Genomic DNA, 8,626 nt, shown 5'->3' on the forward strand with positions numbered 1-8,626 from the left:
CTGAGTAGTAACAGGAACCACTGGTTCATGATGAACCCCTGACATGCGACCTTGTAAAGACTATATAGGCTGAAATTCAGACCTCATTGGCAAAGACTCCACCCCTAACTGGCTCATTTTCCTCAGCTTCCACTCTTTTTTCCTTGCTACCTCTAGTGCATTTTCATATGTCCTAGACTTCTTTAGCTCCACTCTCCAATGTATATTCTCCCAAAGACCATCTAAGAACCTGTCCTTCTTCATCATGTCAGGCGGGGGTACTTGTGGTGCTAAGGCCTTGCACATTCGCTCCCATGCCAATGAAAACTTACGTATGTACGCATCTACTAGCTCACCTTCCTTTTGCACCAAAGCCTGTACTTCTTGCCACACTTTGTCAGGATCTTTTATCTTCACAAACTCCACTTCCAACCCATGTCGTAGATTGTCCCAACTCAACCTTACAGGTGGATCAGCCACACACAACTCCTCTTCAAATGCTTTAGACCAAACTCGTGCATCACTCTTCAAACAAATTTGGAGAAGACGTAACATCTGCGCAGGGTCATGAATCTGGTTGCTAATGCAGGCAACCTCCATCTTTTCCAAAAATTCTTCCACATCTTCATCACTTCTTCCATGAAACTCCGGATAAGAAAAAGCCATGGCTACCCAAGTTTCAATGCTTTGAGAACCCCTTTGAACACACGTGCAAGAACCCAAAACTTTTGACTACCCAATCCCCAGAAACTTCAATGGAGCTCAACTTTAGATAAGGACAAACACATGCACATCAAATGAGTTTTCATAGTTGATCATCGGAATTACAACAGACAAAGGACATTCCAAGATCTCTCGTAATCTTCTTGGCCCGAACATAAAGACTATGCGCTGCTGGAAAAAAATCTTCCTGAACACATGAACATTTATCTGGATTCTTTGAGTTAAATGAAATGGAGTGAATTGAGGGCCATTTTGATCACCCATTAAAGCCAACCATGAAGCTCCCAAGAAGGCACACCTGACTTAACCTCTGATTTTGCCAAAATTTCAGCAGCATAACAGCATAAATGGCTCAAAAGACCAAAAAACCAGCCATCATAACTTGGAAAAATTTTGGCAGAGTTTCCCCAGAAATAGAGCAGTAGGAACCCAAAATATAGACTGTATATGTATGCACAAACTGTCAACAATAGAACCCGAGCATCAAGTAGGACTCACTAGTACATAGCCTATGGCGAGGTCACAAAAAGGGTGCTTCAGCTACCTGTATCACCGAAAGGATCTCTACATTTGAGAATCCCCCAGCTCAATAAAAACCTCACGCCATCGACCCTCACACGAAGGCTAATGCAAATCGCGTATAGTCAAGTCTCAGAAATGACTATCTTCTAGACCAAGTCTCAGAAATGGCTGGGACTGCCAAATACAACCAAGTATGGCTCCACAAATGCGTACAATGGCAGTTTCCACAAGTAACGTACAATCCAGCAGACAATGCGCTCAAACAGGCGCCAAGTGATGCATACCCACAGCAACTGCAAGTGACATCACTGCTAGTATATCACTATACTCCAGCTGTTCCTCCTCTCTTCTCCATGTTTTTTCTGGTCTTCTCTCTGTTTTTTCAGCTCCCACACTTAGCTTTTTTAGTTGGGCACCCTTGGCCTTTTAGATGACCTCAAACGGACCCCGAACAGGCCAAAAACTGACCTCGCAGTGCATAGTTGTCACCTTTTTTGCATCATCCGCACACCTGGCACTCATTTCTTTTCAATAATGCGTCTCGCAACCACGTGAAGTGGCCCCAAAAAGTGGTCCTAATGATGACCTTTCTGCATAACTCTCACAAGAAAACACCCACGTTGTGTCCGTCCTCATCTGCGTGCAAATATTGACCCCTTTCGCCCTCCTGACGTCACTAGATGCCATCTGACGCACCTGCTTACCTCATGTCGTCGGCCCACGGATAGCTTCCTCGAGAAGTTTTACGCGCTATAAACTCCTCATTATTGTAGAAAAAACATACTGGTACTGGTGATAGTGAAAATCGATGCACTATGTACATGTTGTCCTACCTGTACACATGTGGGCCCCACGTAACCACCTGGCTATGGAAATTGGGCAATCCTTTATTCGATGCACCATGCATGTGTATTTACATATGCGCAATCCCTTGCTCCAAAAAACTCCTGACACCGGCAATTGATATATGTAATACCCTGGGATAAATGATTGTATGAAATGAAGTAATGACAAAAAAATGTATGACAATGATTGAAAGCCCCTCTTAAGATGCTCATGTTTTTTAATTATGATGATTTGTAATGGGACTAGACACTACCCTGGCAAAGATGAGTGACACCAAAGGTAAGACCTTCCCAACTACCTAGTTTATGAGTGCCTTGTGAGCCTAGGACAAGTGTCCTTGTGAACCTTGGTGATGCATCCGCAATGAGACCCGCCATGATGTACTAGACAATACACCTAGATGTATCATTAGACACTAGGATTAATTTGTGTGCCAAGTTTGGCTAAAGGGGGCCATTGTTGGGGTCAGCCCAACTTGGCCGATCACATATCATATGAATAAGATGTAAGAGCCTTTATAAGGCCAAAACATCTAATGTTTAACTCCCTCTTTCATTTTGTGCCTCAACCTCGGTGCCTTATCTTATCCTCTTATCTCTCCCTCTCTTCCATGCGTGAGCTCTACATGAAGGCTGTTTTGAAGGATCTTTATGAGCTATGGTAAGGGTATCACCTAAGTAGGAAGTAGAGATTTGTGATTGAAGGCTGAAATTTTCACTTTTTGTACTATTTTTCATGTTTAGTAGGAGTAGGCTAAGTAGAAAACCATTAGAATTGCATATGATTTGAGGTGTGTTGAGAAAAACACAAAAATTGTTAGATCTATCTTAGGCATGCTTGAAGATAGACAAGGGGTTTTTGAAACTGATACTGGCAAATTGGACTTACGAGGGGGTATACCACTTGTGTAGATTACTCCTTTTGATTTTGGAAACATTTGCATCCATAAAACACTTGGTCAAGCCCAAATTAGGAAAAAACCATAGACTTCACAGAAAATCAACAAGAAAAATTCAAATCATGCTAAAACTTAAAACCAAGGTGTGAATAAATCCTAAAACTTGTGGAAAAATCAATTTGTGAAGAAAAAAATGAAAAAGGTCAAAATCTGGCAGAGATCTATCTTAGGCGCACCGAAGATAGAAATCTCTCCAGAGAGGGTACTGTGCCAAAATTTCAACTCACAGGGTCTATTTAAACCATAATACAACTCCTAAGCATTTGGAGCTGTGCAAGGGTAAAAACACCAGGAAAATTGAAAACCCTGACTATGGGATGAAAAAGGGTGACAAAACATTGGTAAACTGTCCAAACTTTGTGAAACTTAGTGAACAAGCTTGAAATCACCTATAATAACCTAGACAAGTCACAGTGGGAAAAATATGTTGAAATAGGGAAAGTTTATCTTATGCTCTCATAAGATAAAATTTTCACCAGAAGGTTAATTTTCTTGATTTGACACCAGGATTACATGTAAACACCCAAAAAATCACCTTGGGAAAAAATCTCTTGAAATAGGGAAAATTTATCTTATGTGTGTCGAAGAAAATGTTTTTCACTAGAAAGGTGATTTTTTTATTTTGATACTAGGGATAACTCTGTCTTATCATAGGAACCCCATTCAAGTTGTCAAAGTTCAAAATTTGAAGAATTTCTCTTATGTGTGCATAAAATAAATTTTCTACCAGAAAGGTGATTTTTTTATTTTGACACTAGGGTTAGATTTGTCTTATCATAGGAACCCCATTCAAGTAGTCAAAGTTCAAATTTTGGAGAATTTTATCTTATGCACGCACAAGATAAATTTTCTACAAGAAAGGTGATTTTGACAAAATTTTCATTGACATAGCTTCCATTGAACATTATAGAGCACTTGAGAGAAACTTTGAAATCTGTGCAAAGACATGAAACACCAAAACAAATGGAAACCTTTAAGATGGAAAAAAAAGGGAGGGTAAACCACTCACATACAGCTCAAACTTTGTGAAACTTAGTGGAGAGACTTGAAACTACATGTAAAAACCCAAGGAAATCATCTTGCACAAAAATCTCTTGAAATAGTGAAATTTTATCTTTGGTGCTCCAAAGATAGCAATTTTATATTAGGCGGTTTCAAGAAGTGCTGGACGGATACGCCGCGATGGACGTCAGCACAACAGAACTCACCTAACATGTAATGTCAGCTAAGGAAGAAGCTCGACCCGCAGGCGTGTGGAAGCAAGCATAAGGTGTCAACCTACACTCGACCGACTCCTAACTAATTCCTGTAGAGATCTCTACCAATTGTCTAAGTCACAGCCTTCAAGAGTGCATAAGAGGGAACTTTCTACAACGCTTTCTAGAGCCGAACATCCATCAAACAATCTCAAAACACCATAGAACTTGAAGGAGACCCTACTAATACCAAAAGGTCGCTCTCCCTAAGGTCTCTGAACCAAAAACCCAACCCAAAACACCTAGTGCAGAAACACGTAGGATGTCGTTTCCGAAATCTGCAGGTCTTCGTTTCTGAAATCTAAGTGCCTAATGTGTAGTTCTACTCAATGTGAACACGTGGATATGCTGCAATGCAAAATCGGACAACGTATGCTCGCCCAAACACCCAATGAAGCTCGTAGAAGGAGCTCGCAAAACCGGACCGTACGTGCGCAATGTAGCTATCGGCGCGTAGCTCTCGTCCGGGGCAACACGCTGCACTTCTCCGCACTCAATTCCGACCACCGGAGCACACGTAGCGTCAAGATGAAGCTCACACACTCTCTCTCTCTCGCACACAGTACGCTCACTCACAGACTTCCAAACTTGTTTTAAAAATGACAAAAGGTCCTTTCATTAAGGTCAAAAAGTGGTATATATACGTTACAATTTCTCAAACCCTAAAGTTCCAAAATCAAACATCTAATCAATCTAACTATCAAAACTGGGATACAATCTGGAAATTTCTGTAAGTCCCAATAATTACAAGGTGAAAAATCAGGTTTTCCTCAATGAATGAATAATTACAAAAATAATAATCCTCCGAATAGTTAGATGCCGTGGGGTGTTTCCAGCTTCTAACACTCCCCCCCTCCTTGCTCATGTCATCCCCGACATGGTTGTTGATATGCTTTTTCATCGTATCGTTTCTCGCATCTTTAGCAGTGATTCGTATCTGGCATGCAGGTTCAGCATTGTTGGGCCAAAAATGTCAGTGTTTATGGTGAAGAAGTTTGTGTAGAACGCTTCTTCAAAATCATAGAGGTGATAGGATGGTAGAAACATTATCCTTTGATACAGCGCATGTATCACCTCCTTGGAAGGCTGACCTGACAGATCATGAGCGCATCTGTATGTATCTTGGAAGAAAAAGATGCTGTCAGTCACCTGGCTTGGCTTGAAGGTCTCGAACACTGCTAAGATGGTTCTGGAGATTTTCCTCATCATAATGCATGTAAGGTCAGGTGAGCCAGTGAACAACTTTATGGTGCCCGTTAGGGTTTTCACCATGTATTGGACACTTATTCTCTCACCTGCCTTCAAGCCTGGTAGCTTGGGGTAGTTCAGCCAAGTGGGTTGGCTTCTTTGCAAAATTTCCTGCGCTTTCCACGTCGTAATCCTTGGTAGAGGACAGAAGCTGAGGTTGTCTCTGATATTTTTAGGTGCCTCTACCAAGTGGATTAGGTATTGTGGGTACTTTGTAAGCCAGGCCTTCCTCCACTTTGGTTGAGAATCCACAATGAGCTTGACCCCTTCTGGTTTTGAGGTATCTGCATTGTAAAGAGGTACAGCTGGCTCTTCTCTGATCCGCTTGTTTATGGTAGCTTCCTCATATTTCAACAATGGATATGGGAGAGAGGGTTGAAGCCACTCGCGCCTAAGGTTGCTGGCGTCGATCTTCTGAATAGTCATAGACTTGAAGACCCTATGCTCCCACTCCAAGGCTTTCTTTGTGGTTTCTTTGAGCTCTACCTCAATTGCTTTACGCAATTTTTCTTCCTCTTCTTGTGTTAGATCATGTGGCTCATGAGAGGATCCTTCTAGGATTTCCTCTTGCATAGGCGTGTCCACCGGATCTGTCACATTTTCTAGGTCAATGCCCTCATTGGCGGCTAGCCCTGTGCTCTCTGCCTTTCCTCCTTGCTGGCCTTTCAACTCCTCAATTTGCCTCAGGAGTTTTTGCTTTTCCATTTCAGCTTCTTCGCCCATATTCACAAGGAGGTCATTAAGTTCGACGTTTATTCTTTCCGCCTCCTGGAGCTTTCTCTTCATGCTTTCTACTTCTTCTTGCAGGGATTTTTGGCCTTCTTCCATTCTCGTTTGCATGACTGTAGAGCCTTCTGACATCATCAATCTCTGCTTCTTCTCTAGAGTCAGCTCTTTCTGAAGTTCTTGCATTTTCTCTTCATAGAGTTGACTCTTAGTCGTGATTTGAGTCAAGCTAGTAGCTCTTGACTCTAGCAGGTGATGCTCGCACCCTCTGGATGGTCTGATCTTTGACCTTGAGTTGGTCTTTGAGCTCTAGGACCTCATCCTGGCTTGCTTTTTGATCTATCTCTGCTCTTTCCTTGGTGTTCCTCATTGTAAAGAATGAGGATGCAAGAGAGCTACACAAGACAAGCACAAAGCACACAGAGATGGAAAGCTTCTTCTTCTTCTTCACAGAAAAGAGAGTACAAAATGACTAAGTGCTAAAGCTGAAAAGTAGCACATATGTACATGCGGTCACTAAGTGTGAACTCGCTAGAAGCGTACTAGGCTGGCACTATAAGTGTAGTCCAGCTGTAGAATCACTGGCAGAGATCCTCTGTGTCGGTCACGTAAAGCGCCAGTGAGTAAATGCCGTAAGCGGCCAAGACCCATAGTGGATGCCAGCTCAAGGTGTAGAGCTCGACATCTCAACACTCCCCCTCGAGCTCTGCATGTCGCAGAGTCCAAGCATAGTCCGGAAACGTCGAAGCTTCTCAGCTCCGAGGGCCTTGGTAAAGATATCCGCTATCTGCTCCTCTGTGCTGACGTAGACTAAGTCGATGTCGCCCGCCAACACTCGCTCTCGAACGTAGTAGTAATGGACCTCTATGTGTTTGGTCCTAGCATGGAACACTGGGTTCCTAGCCAACTGCATGCTGCTGAGGTTGTCACAATGAATGAAAATCTGCTGGTCCACCTGCACTCCCAAGTCCTCAAGTAATGTCCGTAGCCAAGCTACCTCGCACGCCGCAACTGCTGCACCTCTGTACTCGGCCTCTGTGCTCGATAAAGCAACCGTAGGCTGCTTTTTGCTACTCCAAGTAACAGCAGCACTCCCAAAAGAGAACATGAAGCCACTCGTAGATCTCCTATCAACAATGCTACCTGCCCAATCTGCATCTGTATACCCATACAATGCTAATGGTGCATCTGCTGCATAGAACAATGCGTAGTCAAGAGTCCCTTGCACATACCTAAGTGTGCGTCGTACTCCATCCAAATGTGGCTTCCTCGGAAGCTGCATGAACTGACTCTCCAAGCCTACTGTGTAGCTCAAGTCTGGCCTTGTGATAGTCAAGTAGATTAGACTACCCACCATCTTCCTGTACATATTGACATCCTCAACAACATCACCCTTCTCTGCACTCAGCTTTGCATTCACATCCAAGGGAATGGAAATCGGCTTACAATCAGCCATACCATACTTTGACAACATGTCCAAAGCATATTGTCTCTGTGACAGCCATACACCCTCTGGAGTCCTGATCACCTCAATGCCAAGAAAGTAGCGCAACTCGCCCAAATCTTTCATTTCAAACTCCTGTTTGAGAAGACCCTTCACATGGTCAATCTCCATAGCATTGTCACCAACAATAATAAGGTCATCTACATATATGGTAATGACCACAATCCCCACATCACTCTCACGTACATAGAGTGAATGATCAGCATGAGCTCTCCTAAAACCAATACTGACAAGATACTTGGCAATCCTGTCATACCATGATCTAGAGCCCTGCTTCAAACCATACAAAGCTTTGAGAAGTCTACATACATAATCTGGGTAACCTGGATCGACATAACCAGGTGGCTGATCCATATACACTTCCTCTTGCAACTCACCATTCAAGAAGGCATTCTTTACATCCATTTGATGCATAATCCATCCTCTAGATGCAGCCACTGCTATGACAGCTCTCACAGTCGTCATCTTTGCCACTGGAGCAAAGGTCTCCTCATAGTCTATGCCATACGTCTGTGCATAACCCTTTGCGACCAGCCTTGCCTTGTGACGCTCAATGTTACCATCAGCCTTATGCTTGGTTTTATACACCCATTTACAGCCAATAGCTTTCTTGCCACTTGGCAATGGCACCAACTCCCATGTGTCATTTGCTTCCAATGCAGCCATCTCTTCATTCATTGCATCATCCCAATGCACATTTCCAACTGCATCCTCAAAACATGTGGGCTCCACATCCTGTATCACCTTAGCCATGTAGGCTTGGTGATGCGCTAGATACCCACCATAAGTCAATTTCTGAACTGGATTTCTGACTCTATTAGATTTGCGCGGTCCTTGGTCACTCCTTTGCCCTCTAGCATCTTC

The sequence above is a fragment of the Adiantum capillus-veneris genome, chromosome 5 (assembly GCF_014529385.1).
Source record: "Adiantum capillus-veneris isolate H3 chromosome 5, ASM1452938v2, whole genome shotgun sequence".
Classification (NCBI taxonomy): domain Eukaryota; kingdom Viridiplantae; phylum Streptophyta; class Polypodiopsida; order Polypodiales; family Pteridaceae; genus Adiantum; species Adiantum capillus-veneris.